A 12,361-nucleotide genomic window follows, 5' to 3' on the forward strand; every position below is an offset into this window, starting at 1 on the left:
AGTTCATGTAAATTATTTGATCAAAAGTTATATTATTTACTTATTTATTTTATTAAAGTACAGTTGAAATACAATATTATATTAATTTCAGTTGCACTATATAGCGATTTGACATTTACATACCTTATGATGTGATTGCTACAAGTTTAGTATCCATTCGTCCTCACACAAAGTTATGATATCATTGAATATATTTACTTTGCTGTAAATTACATTCTTATGACTAATTTATTTATAACTGAAGTTTGTACCTCTTATTCTCCTTTACCATTATTTTTAAGACAAGAACATAGAAAAAACTGAATTTTAGATTTCTATATGGTCAGTAAATCAAACTATGCCTTTAGTAATCAATTCATGCTGCTGGTTTATTATGGCTATTTCTATGATCTTTATAAAAATTTAAAGCTCACTGAAGATTATCTTGGCAACAACTAATAGCTGAAAAGATCAAAATTAATATATAAACTTGTTATGGTCTATTTATTTATTGGCAGATACAATATTATAAAGATGTAATTCTTTCCAAACTGATTAGATTTGATCTAATCTAAAACCACAGCCCAACAGAAGTGATTTTTGGAATTTCACAACATTGTACATTTTAAATGGAAATTAATAGGGCCAAAAAATAGCAAAAGCATTCTTGAACTTTTTGGGGGAAAAGGAATTTAAAAGAATTATCAGGCAAAAGACATTCATTAAAATAAATAAATCATTATTGAAACTAAAAGACAACCTAATAAAAAGTGTATAAATGACAAGTAAAAATTCTACAAAAAAGAATTTCCAACTGCCTATGAAAAGTGCTCAACTTTGATACTAAAGAAAAACACAAATTTGAACCCCAACAGTATACCATTAAATAATGAACATAATGGCCAACATTTTTAAAAAAAATTTGATATTATCTATTCATAGGAATATTTTTGTAAAATGTGTACATATGTACAATAATAACAAACAACTTAAAAACACAATATATATTATTTATCAATAGTAGAATAAATGAATGAGTGAATGAATTGAGTCAAATTTATACAGGAAACATTAGCAATAGAAAAAATGAAGTACAGCTACATGCAACTACATTGGTTAATCTCACAACTATTAAAATAATAGAAGCCAGAATAAAATTATACATACTCTATTATTCGATTTCTATATTAAAAAAACAGACAGCATTATGGTGTTTAGGCAGACATGCTTAACTGTTAAAACTATAAAACAATTCAAGGGAGTAATTAGAACAAAGTTAGGAAAGTGGTGAACTCTGGAAAATAGGGAGGCTTTGTATTAGGGAGAAAGTATAAAGCAGTTTTCTTGGGGTGTTGGGTATACGTTATTTGGACCTGGGCCATTTACATCGAATATTTGATTTGTGATAAATCACCTTTGTGAACTTTTCTATATCTGCCCTATTTCACAATTAAAAATAAATTGTTTTTTTTTAAATAAAACCAATAGGATCATCTCTCTTCTTAGAAATGAGAAAGCCAGTAGATGACAGTTTTTTGCCCATTCATTGTGTGAATTTTCAAAGAAAGAACATTTCCTAAGCTCATCACTTTAATTCTTATAACATATTACATTATTAGCCTAAATTTTTAGTATATATATATATACACACACACATATATATATACTACAAAATTATAAAATTTGGACTTTAAAACACTTAACCATTATATTTCAGGTTGCAAAGTATCCATGATAGGAAAAAGAGAATATGTAAACTCTAAAAATTCTATCTCATTTTGAGTTAATAAATAATAAATATATACAGAATGCTAATCTTCAGCATTTGCAATCTGCTATTTAGATCTTTAAAATATCTTGTGTGTTTTACCCCCATGGAAGAAGACATTTCAGTAGGGCTTAATTTGGCAAATTTGTCTTGGTTCTTATAACTTAGTTTTTGATATGCCCTTTCTCCAGTGAGAAACTTTTTATCCTGGGCTTCTGTTTCTGCAGTGTCTCAAAATTTACACAACCTTTAACTTCATCTCATTATAACCTACTCACACAGATTAAAACTTTTGCTTAAATGTTACCTTATTACCTACTCTGAACTCATTACTTAAAATAGCAGCCTTCCATCACTCTTTATGCCTCTTACACTTTCACATTTTTCTCACTGCACTTTACCACGTGATATAAAATTGTTTGTTTCTTATTTGTCTTCTACCAATAGAATGTAAAATTAATAAGAACAGAGTTTCATTTTGATTAATTTCTATATCCACAATCCCTAGAACAATGTCAAGAACATTAAAAGCTCTCAAGAAATATTTGATGAAATGAATAAATAAATGAATGAATGAATGATCCAATTGGCAATAAATCCATGTTAACGCCACATTGAATACTTTAGTCTAATGTATTACCTGTAACTATTGTCATTTAAAGTTCCAATGGGTTTTCCGAAAGTTGTTCTCTTAATTCATTATGCAGCGAAAGGCTAAGAAAAAGAGCAATTTAACGTTCCTCAAATTATGGGATAGTCATACATTTAATCTCCATTTATCACAGGCCTATCATATTCATTAATTGAATTACTATGCTGAATCAGGCTATTCATACATCTGCTAGAGATAGAATTGATACCATTATATTATCTGAGAATAGGATTAAATGATATTAATATTGGCGGTCCCAAATGGTGATGAAAATATATCTAAAATGATTTCGGCACAAATACTATTTGGAGATTAACCAAAACAAAACATAGTTTGAGTTTTCATATCATTAGAAAATGTTTCTGATAACAAAAAGATAGAAAATAACCTATGACAGATATTTAATTGAATAATAAATTTCATTTGAAAGAAATTAGAGTGAACATAGTCTTGAAATTTTAAATTTAGAAATATTCATTAAATATAGTTTCCAGAGAAAACAAATTTCAATGGTCTCTGCAAAGTTACATTTTAAGGCAGAAATCTGTATCTCTGTGCTCATCTTTATTGACTGTGGTGTTCTAGTTGGTGTTGTAAGGATATCTAGGATATCTCATTGTACCATGAGTGAATTCAGTGATGAACAGACACTGAGATAATTTTCTTCTCTGAAGATTATTTTCAAAATGTTATTTGGACAAAGAATAACTCAGAGTCAAGAAATCCTTTTTAATTATGGCCCTGAACACAATGGGGAAACACATCTAATGTTAATTATGTTTATGAAAGAGAAGGCAAAGGAGAGATATGGAGGAGGAAAAGGAGCAGTATTTATTGAGCATAAGCCATGTCACAACCATGTGCTCAGTACCTTATGTCCATTATCTCCTTCATGACTCACGGTACTATTATAAGGTAGTTGTCTGAAGTTTAAAATAATAATTAGCAATAGTCATATCCAAAGTTTTACAATTAAGAGTTCAGAGATGGTTTACCCCTTATTAGACCGACTCCAAATAATTTATTTTAGCACAATTAAAATTTTAAACAATCTATTCTCAATAACATTTACTATATTACTTATCTATAACTTGATAGAAATATGAATAAAAAATACATTTTTGGCCTAAGGAAGGCTGCACAATGCTATTGCTTTTCAGCTACTGGTTCCTAGAGTTATAGTCTGTTATGTTTTACTTTAGAATTTTTGTCCATTAATCAAGCACTGTTTGGTTCATGACCAGGTTTTCCTCTGCAAATTTATTCCTTTCTAAAATAACTGCAAATCAAGTGCCCACATTTTAGTTTATTTTAGAATCTGTCATTTCTTTATCTACTCCTCACATCTTTTTCAAATGTGAGCCCAGGTGACTAAACAGTTTTAAACCTAAAATTGCTTTAAAAAATGTCATTGATAAACCCTGCACATAAGGAGAAATAAGCATCATTTCACACTTAGTCATCATTTCTCTACTTAATTATTTCTCAATAAAAAAAAGTAAGGCAATAGGTCGACTAATTAAACCTGGCCAGTGAAGATACATGATCACTGGACCTTCTATGCTGGCGTTTGTATGTACAGAGCACTTGCATGATATGCAGACCCTGACTCTGGAAACGACATGTGATGAATCATGGTTCTACTCAATCATCAGTAGCTCTGTGATCTTGGGCAGGGCCATTTCATCTGTAACCTCTGTCTTTTCACTTGGAAAATGATGATAAAAATACATCTCTAATCAATTAACAGAATTATTGCAAAAAAAAAAAGAAGATAAAGTATAAAAACAAAAATTTTTGGTGATAAAACATGATGTACATGTGTTATTTTCATTCCTATCAGCTCCCTAGTGTCCAATGAAGTTAATCAGAATGAAGTTTGTTTACTTTCATGTATTTTATGAGAAAAAACTTATAGGAAGTTTTAGTGAGTTAAAAAAGAAAAGAATAAATAGCTACTACTCCCAAAGGCAAGTGATTTGTACAAGTGATTTAGGAGGGCTTATAAGACATTGTCTTGTTATCAGAAACACATTTTAAAAAATTATAAGCCTCAGTCCCCAGAGACCAGTTGCACAGGTCAATTTCTGATACAGCAGAGAGAATAAGCCTAGAGGACATTCAGTGTTTACAATTACTAACAGAAGCAAAAATAGAACAACTATAAGAATCTTCCAAAAGACATTTGAGTAGAAGAAAGTGTAATTCAAGCTCTTAAAAAACCCTTCTGCTTAGAGATAGAAATAGGAACTGAATGTACTCTGTCATCCTACATGCAAGGGGAGTCTCTGGCCCTTCTAAGTTTGGGTAAACTCATTTTAATTTAGAGTCTCTCTTTTAAATCTTCTGACCCTTGTTATTAATCCATAAAAAAAAGATACTGACTCTCTTCCACCAAACACTCACCCATTCCCTTCTATACTTACAAAATCATTTCTTATACCAGTTTCATGAATTTGTAATTTTCTTGAAGAGTTTAAGGGCCAAGAGAAAGAACATATTTTACTAAGCCCAAGCCTTTGTCCTATACATAACAGTCTCAATCTCCATCCTTAGTGGAAGTCTGAAAGGATTAGTAATAGTCCTCCTTCTTGCAGCCTCCTATGTCATCTAAGGCAGGTAAATCCACTTACAGGTCAGCTTCTAACTTATGCATGCTTATTTGAGAATTTTCCCATCAAAATGGATAGTATCTTCTTTCACTAAGAAAAATTCCTTACTTATTGTGAAGAGGATAACATTTTCTCCTACTCATTTTTTAAAATTTTCTGTTAATCTTTTCCTTAGCTAATAGTTTATTAAGTAGAAACCAGAAAAAAAATTCAAAATAAGTGCACATCTTTACATATAAACTAAAATCAAGTGGAGATTGCATTTAATTGTATAAGCCTAGTTCTCACTTTAAATAAGCTCAAGTTGCTCTCAATACTCCAGCCCCTGCCCCTTGATGGAAAATTACTGGAACCACTATGAACACTACTCAGAGATTCCAATGGAACTAAGCTCCTACAGCCTTCACCAGCAATACCACTAATGCAACCTTTTATCAGCTTCTCCTCCCTGCCTGTCTAACTCTTCTCATCCCTCACTTCTGCCTCTTGGAATCACCTTCCCTTGTTTTCAGGGGAACCCAAACTTACAAAGTGCCTGGGGGGTGCCAGAAGCTGTTTTAATGCCTTTACATGGCTTATATTTTTCATCCTGATATTAATCCTACAATGCAGATATTACCTTTATCTCCATTGTAGAGATGGAGTAACTGAATGAATGAGAAGTTAAGCGTCTTGCCAAAGGTATTTGTTGACCTGTTCACATCCTCCAGCGATGCTCCATGGGGTGTAACTCCCCTACATTTCCAGGCTGCACTTGCCTTCAGGCTGTGGCTTCAGAAAAGTCTCAGGGCTTTGGTGAAGGTCTTAGAGAAGTACAAAGAGAGTCAAGTAAATGGCAGTGCAGGGTTTCTAGCCTCGGTGGTCAGATATCAGAGCCCACTCTTCTTATTTGTATGCTTTACTTCCTCCCAAAGATGAAGGCTCAGGAAGGTGAAGTGACACCTGAAGAACAGCTAGTGAGCACTGAAACTGCAGTTCTAAGTTAAGTCTTTTGGACACACAGACCCAAGCTCTCCTGCTGTACTGATTACTCCCTTTTTAAAAGGCCAAATCTACTGCTCTTTACTTGAAACAGAATGAATAAAACTAGTGAAATAAAATTAGTGAAATCCCTGTTTGATAAACAAACAAACAAACAAACAAAAACTACTAAATAGATACTACTGGTTTAACTTTCAGGACATTCAGAGGAACTGACATTTGTGCGCCAACTAGGACCAGAAATTCTACATTACTCTTTTAATATTAACAATCATGTTATTCTCAATTTATTAATAAAAATTAGATTTAGTAATTTCGAAAATATCATATCATTAAATAAAAGAAACTGGAGTACAGTTTCAGTCAATCTGAACTTAAGATAAATGTCCTTTGAAAAAACATTATTATGTTGTCTTGGAAAAACTGAAAGTCTCTTAAGGCATAGCCAAATAATCCTAAACTAAATTTTTAGAAGGAAATCCTGCCAAATACAACAAACTGGATGACCTTGAAAGACATTATAGTAAGTGAAATAAGCTTGTCACAGAAGAATAAATATTGCATGATTCTACTTACATGAAATATCTAAAATAGTTAAACTCATAGAAATAGAGAGTAGAAAGGTGGTTGCCAGGGCCTAGGGAGAGGAGGATATGGGAAATTATTGTTCAATGAATATAAAGTATCTGTTATGCAAGGTGAATAAGTTCTAGAGATCTGCAGTACAACATTGTGCCCATGGTTGTAAAAGTTGGTTAAGGGGGTAGATCTCATGTTAAGTGTTCTTGCTACAATAAAAATAAATAAATAAATAAATAAAATTAAATGTTAAATTTTTGTAGCAGAGATGGAAGTTAGTAAAATAAAGCAAAATCGTTTAATTCTATAAATTCAAATATTTAAAAATGAAACGATAGATTGAAGACTGGCATTTAATAATTTGGTTCTTTTGTTTAGGTATATTAAACTATGTTAAGGTACATAAAACGTATTTTAGTTCCACTAACTTTATTTTATAACTAAATTAAATGTCTTTGCATATTAAAATTTTATATAACTAATATTATGAATATAAATAACTATGTAACTAATAACTATATAATTCATATTAATCAAAAAAGAGCACATGTGGGAGACCTTCATTTGAACTGACGATATATCTTTTCTACGGAAAATTCAAGAAAATCCCGTCATGAACTATCTCTGTGTACTTACTGTTACCAGCAAAAGTCTAAACCTCCAAGAAATCTCTCACCACTGAAACTCATCCCCATATGACTCCATCCATTCCCTCAAGTGACCCAATTTTCTTCGTTCCACCACCTCCAAACCTTGCCACTAGTCCCTTTGAACTGCTCTCATCAGCAGCCTGTACCACCCATTGTGCTCAAACCCTTCTCTGAACTCTTCTGCTATCACATTATTATTATTATTGTTAATTAATTTATTTGCTTTTGGAGATAGGACATGCCAATGCAGTCTTTAAAGTGGCAGCTGTCATTGTTGTTCTTCTTCCAACACTCCATGTATTACAAGGCCTGGAGATGGTATATCTCATTGTATCCTATTTCAGGCTCCAGACCATTTGTCATCTCTGAAAAACCAAGGATTCTTCCAGGAAATTTACTATTTCAGGTCTTATTTTTAGGTCTTTGATCCATTTTGAATTAATTTTGGTGTATGGTGACAGATAGCAGTCTAGTTTCATTCTTTTGCATGTGGCTTTCCAGCACCATTTATTGAAGAGGCTTTCTTTTCTCCATTGTATGTTTTTGGCTCCTTAGTTGAAAATCATTTGCCCATATAAACGTGGGTTTATTTCTGGACTTTCAATTCTGTTCCACTGGTGTTTGTGTGTCTGTTTTTCTGCCAATACCATGCCGTTTTGATTATTGACACTTTGTAGTATAATTTGAAGTCAGGCAGAGTGACACCTCTAGCCTTGCTCTTTTTTCCAGGATTTCTTTGACTATACAGGGTACCTTGTGATTTCATATAAATCTGATGACTTTTTGTTCTATTTCTTTAAAATATGCCATTGAAATTTTGATGGGAATTGTATTACATCTTTATATTGCTTTGGATAATATAGTCATTTTAACCATGTTAATTCTTCCAATCCATGAGCAAGGAATATCTTTCCATTTCTTTCTGACTTCTTCAGTTTCTTTTAATATTGTCTTATAGTTTTCACTGTACAGGTTCTTCACATCCTTGGTTAAGTTTATTCCTAGGTATTTTATTCTTTTGTTGCAATTGCAAAAGAAGAAAACGTAGGTACTAAACTCATGGACCTTGCTTTTGGAGATAATTTTATGAATTTGACCTCAAAGGCAAAGACAATAAAAGTAAAAATAAATAAATAGGACTATATCAAACAAAAAGCTTCTTAACAGCAAAATAAACCATCAACAAAGCAAAGAGACAACCATCCGGGTAGAAGATATTTGCAAACAACATCTCTGATAAGAGGCTTATATCCAAAATATATAAAGAACTCATACAACTCAACAACAAAAACATAAATAATCCAATTAAAAAATGGGCAGACCTGAATACACATTTCTCCCAAGAAAAAATACAAATGGCCAACAGATATGAAAAGATGCTCAATTTCACTAGCTATTAGGGAAATGCAAATCAAAACCACAATGAAATACCACCTCAAATCTTTTAGAATGGCTATCATCAACAGGACAAGTAATAACAAGGAGAGGTTATGGGCAAAAGGAACCCTTGCACACTGCTGGTGAGAATGTAAATTGGTACAGGTACTGTGGAAAACAGTATGGAGTTTCCTCAAAAAACTAAGAGTAGAATTACCATATGATCCAACAATCCCTCTTCCGGGTATCAACCCCCCAAATTTGAAAACATTTATCCATAAAGATATATGTACCCTGGTGTTCATTGCAGCATTATTCACGGTGGCCAAGACATAGAAATAACCAAAGAGTCCTTCAATAGATGAGTGGATAAAGAAGATGTGGTACATATATACAATGGAATGTTACTCAGGCATGAGCAAAGATGAAATACTGCCATTTGAGACAACATGGATGGATCTTGAGACAATCATGCTAAGTGAAATAAGTCAAACAGGAAAAAGTGGAATCATGATTTCACTTATATGTGTGATATAAAACTGAAAGCAACAAATGAACAGGATAAATAAACAAAAACTCATAGACACAGATAATAGTTTAGTGGTTACCAGAGGGAAAGGGGAAGAGGGGAGATACACAAGGTAAAGGGGGTCAAATATATGGTGATGGAAGGAAATTTGACTTTGAATGGTGGACACACAATGCAATATATAGATGATATATCATTGAATTGTGCACTTGAAACCTATATAATTGTATTAACCAATGTCACCCCTATAAATTTAATTAAAAAAACAATGATTCCTTCAAAGTGATGCCATTAGACTTTACTATCTACTAGCTCTCTTTGATGCTGGCATCTACTAATATTTCTCATTCTTCCTTATTCTCAAATTTTCCTCATTTTCTCATCTAGCTTACCAGTTTCTCTTAACATCACTATTTTTGTCATTATTTTTCACATGGTCTAAATTTATATTAAAGATCTGTTCAATCCTCTAGCCTTCCAGGTCTTTGGCATCTACATTTCCAGCTATCTGTTCCTTGATTTCACTTTAATTATCTCATGTCCCAGGCATTTTCATTCTCAATATCTCCATCATCTCTGAAAAACCAATGACACACAGTCAACTTTTTTATCAAATACATTGTCTTTTCTGCTCCTTTATGCCAGTAAAACCACTGCAAAATTTTTCTGTTCCATCAACAATTCCAGTTTTTATATCTGTCCATCCTCACATTCTCATTATCCCCTATTCCAGCTTAGATTTCATGTCTCCCCACCTGAATCATTCAGTCCAAAACCTCAGTACTCTTTGTATCTAACTCCCTACACCATCCCATTGCCTGGAAAATTCCAAATCCCATTATGCACAAATTTTGCATCTTCACATCAGCAGCTGAACATGGCTGGTGAAAATATAGGTCCCTGTTGACTAGGATCAACTTAAATTTCACCATAAACCTCAAATGGGAACTCAGCACCACCTGTCAAAAGTGTTAATTTCCACAAGGATTTGCTCCTCTGCTTTCCAAGAAGACCATTTCATAACTATTTTTTGATTAACAAGTCTCTAGTTCTGCCTTCTCTTCCTCATTTTGAGTTAGTAGACTCACTTCTCTTAATTCATTGAAAAAATAAAATAACTGACTTATGTATAATTGCATTTAATCTCCCTCCCATATTGTTAGAGGGGATGTTTGCATATCATACTGTAAATAGTTTGTAAGTCATTTTTAATCCACATTGGGTTTTTAAAATTTAGTTATATTGATATGCATGAAGTTGCTTGATTGATTTTAGCTAACATACAGTCTTCTGATGAATAAATATGTATCTATGTATATATATTATACTTTTGCTGAAAGAAGGTTGCATTATATATACATTTTTCTCATACTGTTAAGAGTGTTGCAGTGAACAGTCATAAAATTTCCCCTTGCTCACCTGTGGAAAAGTTTTTCTCAGTGTAGACTTTTAAAAGTAGAATTACTGGAATTCAAAGAATATATATTCTCAAAACTTTAATTAGGTAGAGTCAAATTTCTCTCCAAAGTGGTTTTAACAATTTACACTCCCAGCAGAAATTTAAATGAATTATAGTTCCCACATGTTCTGTTTAACATTGGTAAAAAAAAAAAAAAAGTTATCAGACTTTAAATCTTGCAAATCTGATAGGTGTGAAAAGCTATATTTAGTTCTAATTTCAATTTTTCTGACTTTTAGTGATGTTGAGTATTCTTTCATACATTTATCAGTCATTCAGATTTCCTCTTCCATGAATTGTCTGTGATATAGTTTTCCATGTTTTTCTACTAGAAGTTTTAATTTCTAAACTTTTAAAACTGTAAAAGATATCACATAGAATGCATACAAAATACAGATATACAGCATAACAAGTTTATAAAGCAAGCAACATTGTAGCTACTCTGTACTTTAGTTTCACCTATTTTTAAATTTTATAGAAATAAAATACAGTATGTATTAATTTTGTTTCTGTCTTCTTCCACTCAGCCTAATATTTAAAGATTTATCTAAGTTATTGTGTGTAAATATAGTTTACAATGTTTTGTTGCTCTGGGATATTCCCTTATATGAATGTATCATTATTTGTTCATTTTATTCTTGATCTCATTTTGAGTTGCTCCAGGTTTATTTACCATGAATAATGACACCATAAACATACTTGTATATATATCTTGGTGCAGATAAGCATGTTTCTGCATAATAAATGTTTATGGTAGAATCGCTGAATTTAAGAGCATATTAATTCTCAACTATAAAAAATAACTTCATTGTTTGTTTTTTGCTGTTGTTTTTGGCTTTCAAGATCCAAGTATAACTCTTCTGGAATATTATATTTCTACTGTCAGTGTGAGTGAGTTCTGAAAGCTCCACATTCTTTCCAACTTGGTATTGTTAGACTTTGATTTTTTTTTTAATTTTTAGTCTTTCAGATTTACAGTGCGTATATATTTGTGGTTTTACTTTGCATTTCATTAATTACTAAGTAGCTTTGCCACCTGTTTAAAATATTTGGCCACATATATCCTTTTTCTGAAGCCTTTTTAAGAGTTCCTTAAAAAAAAAAATCTTCTTTCCCTCTTTCCTACCTTCCTTCTTGCCTGCCTGCACCTTTTTCTATTGGTTTATCTTATTTTTTTTTTTACTAGGAAATCTACCTCTACCCAGATATCATAAAGTTATTCTTTTATATCATCTTCTAAAGATATATATATATATATATTTTTTTTTTTTCTGTTCAACATTAGTTATATGAGCCACATAGAATTGCTTTGTGTGTACATGTGTGATGTGGGTGTGTATGTGGATCTGGATGGGTGTTCATGGCATAAGGTAGTAGTACATTTTCTCCATCTTTTAGCAACCATTCTGTAGTTATTTTTTTGTCATATATCAAATATTCATACATGCATGTTTTTCAGTTCTCTACTTTTCTTCACTTGCTCAGGGATTGGCAAGCTTTTTCTTAAAAGATCAGATGAAAATATTTTAGGCTTCGAGCCACACAGTCTCTGTCATGAACTAGTATAGCATAGAAGCATAAATGAATGGGCATAGCTATGCTCCAATAATACTGTATATACAAAAATTGGTGGCTGGTCTGTGAGCTAATGCCAACTCTCTTGCCTAATCTTGATATAGTATAACTCTGACAACTATATTGTGCAATAAATCACATCATTTGGTAGAGCATTCCTCACATTCTGCTATTCTTCTTCAGAGTATCTAAGCTAGACT

Source organism: Pteropus alecto, unplaced genomic scaffold, assembly GCF_000325575.1.
Source record: "Pteropus alecto unplaced genomic scaffold, ASM32557v1 scaffold12, whole genome shotgun sequence".
NCBI lineage: Eukaryota > Metazoa > Chordata > Mammalia > Chiroptera > Pteropodidae > Pteropus > Pteropus alecto.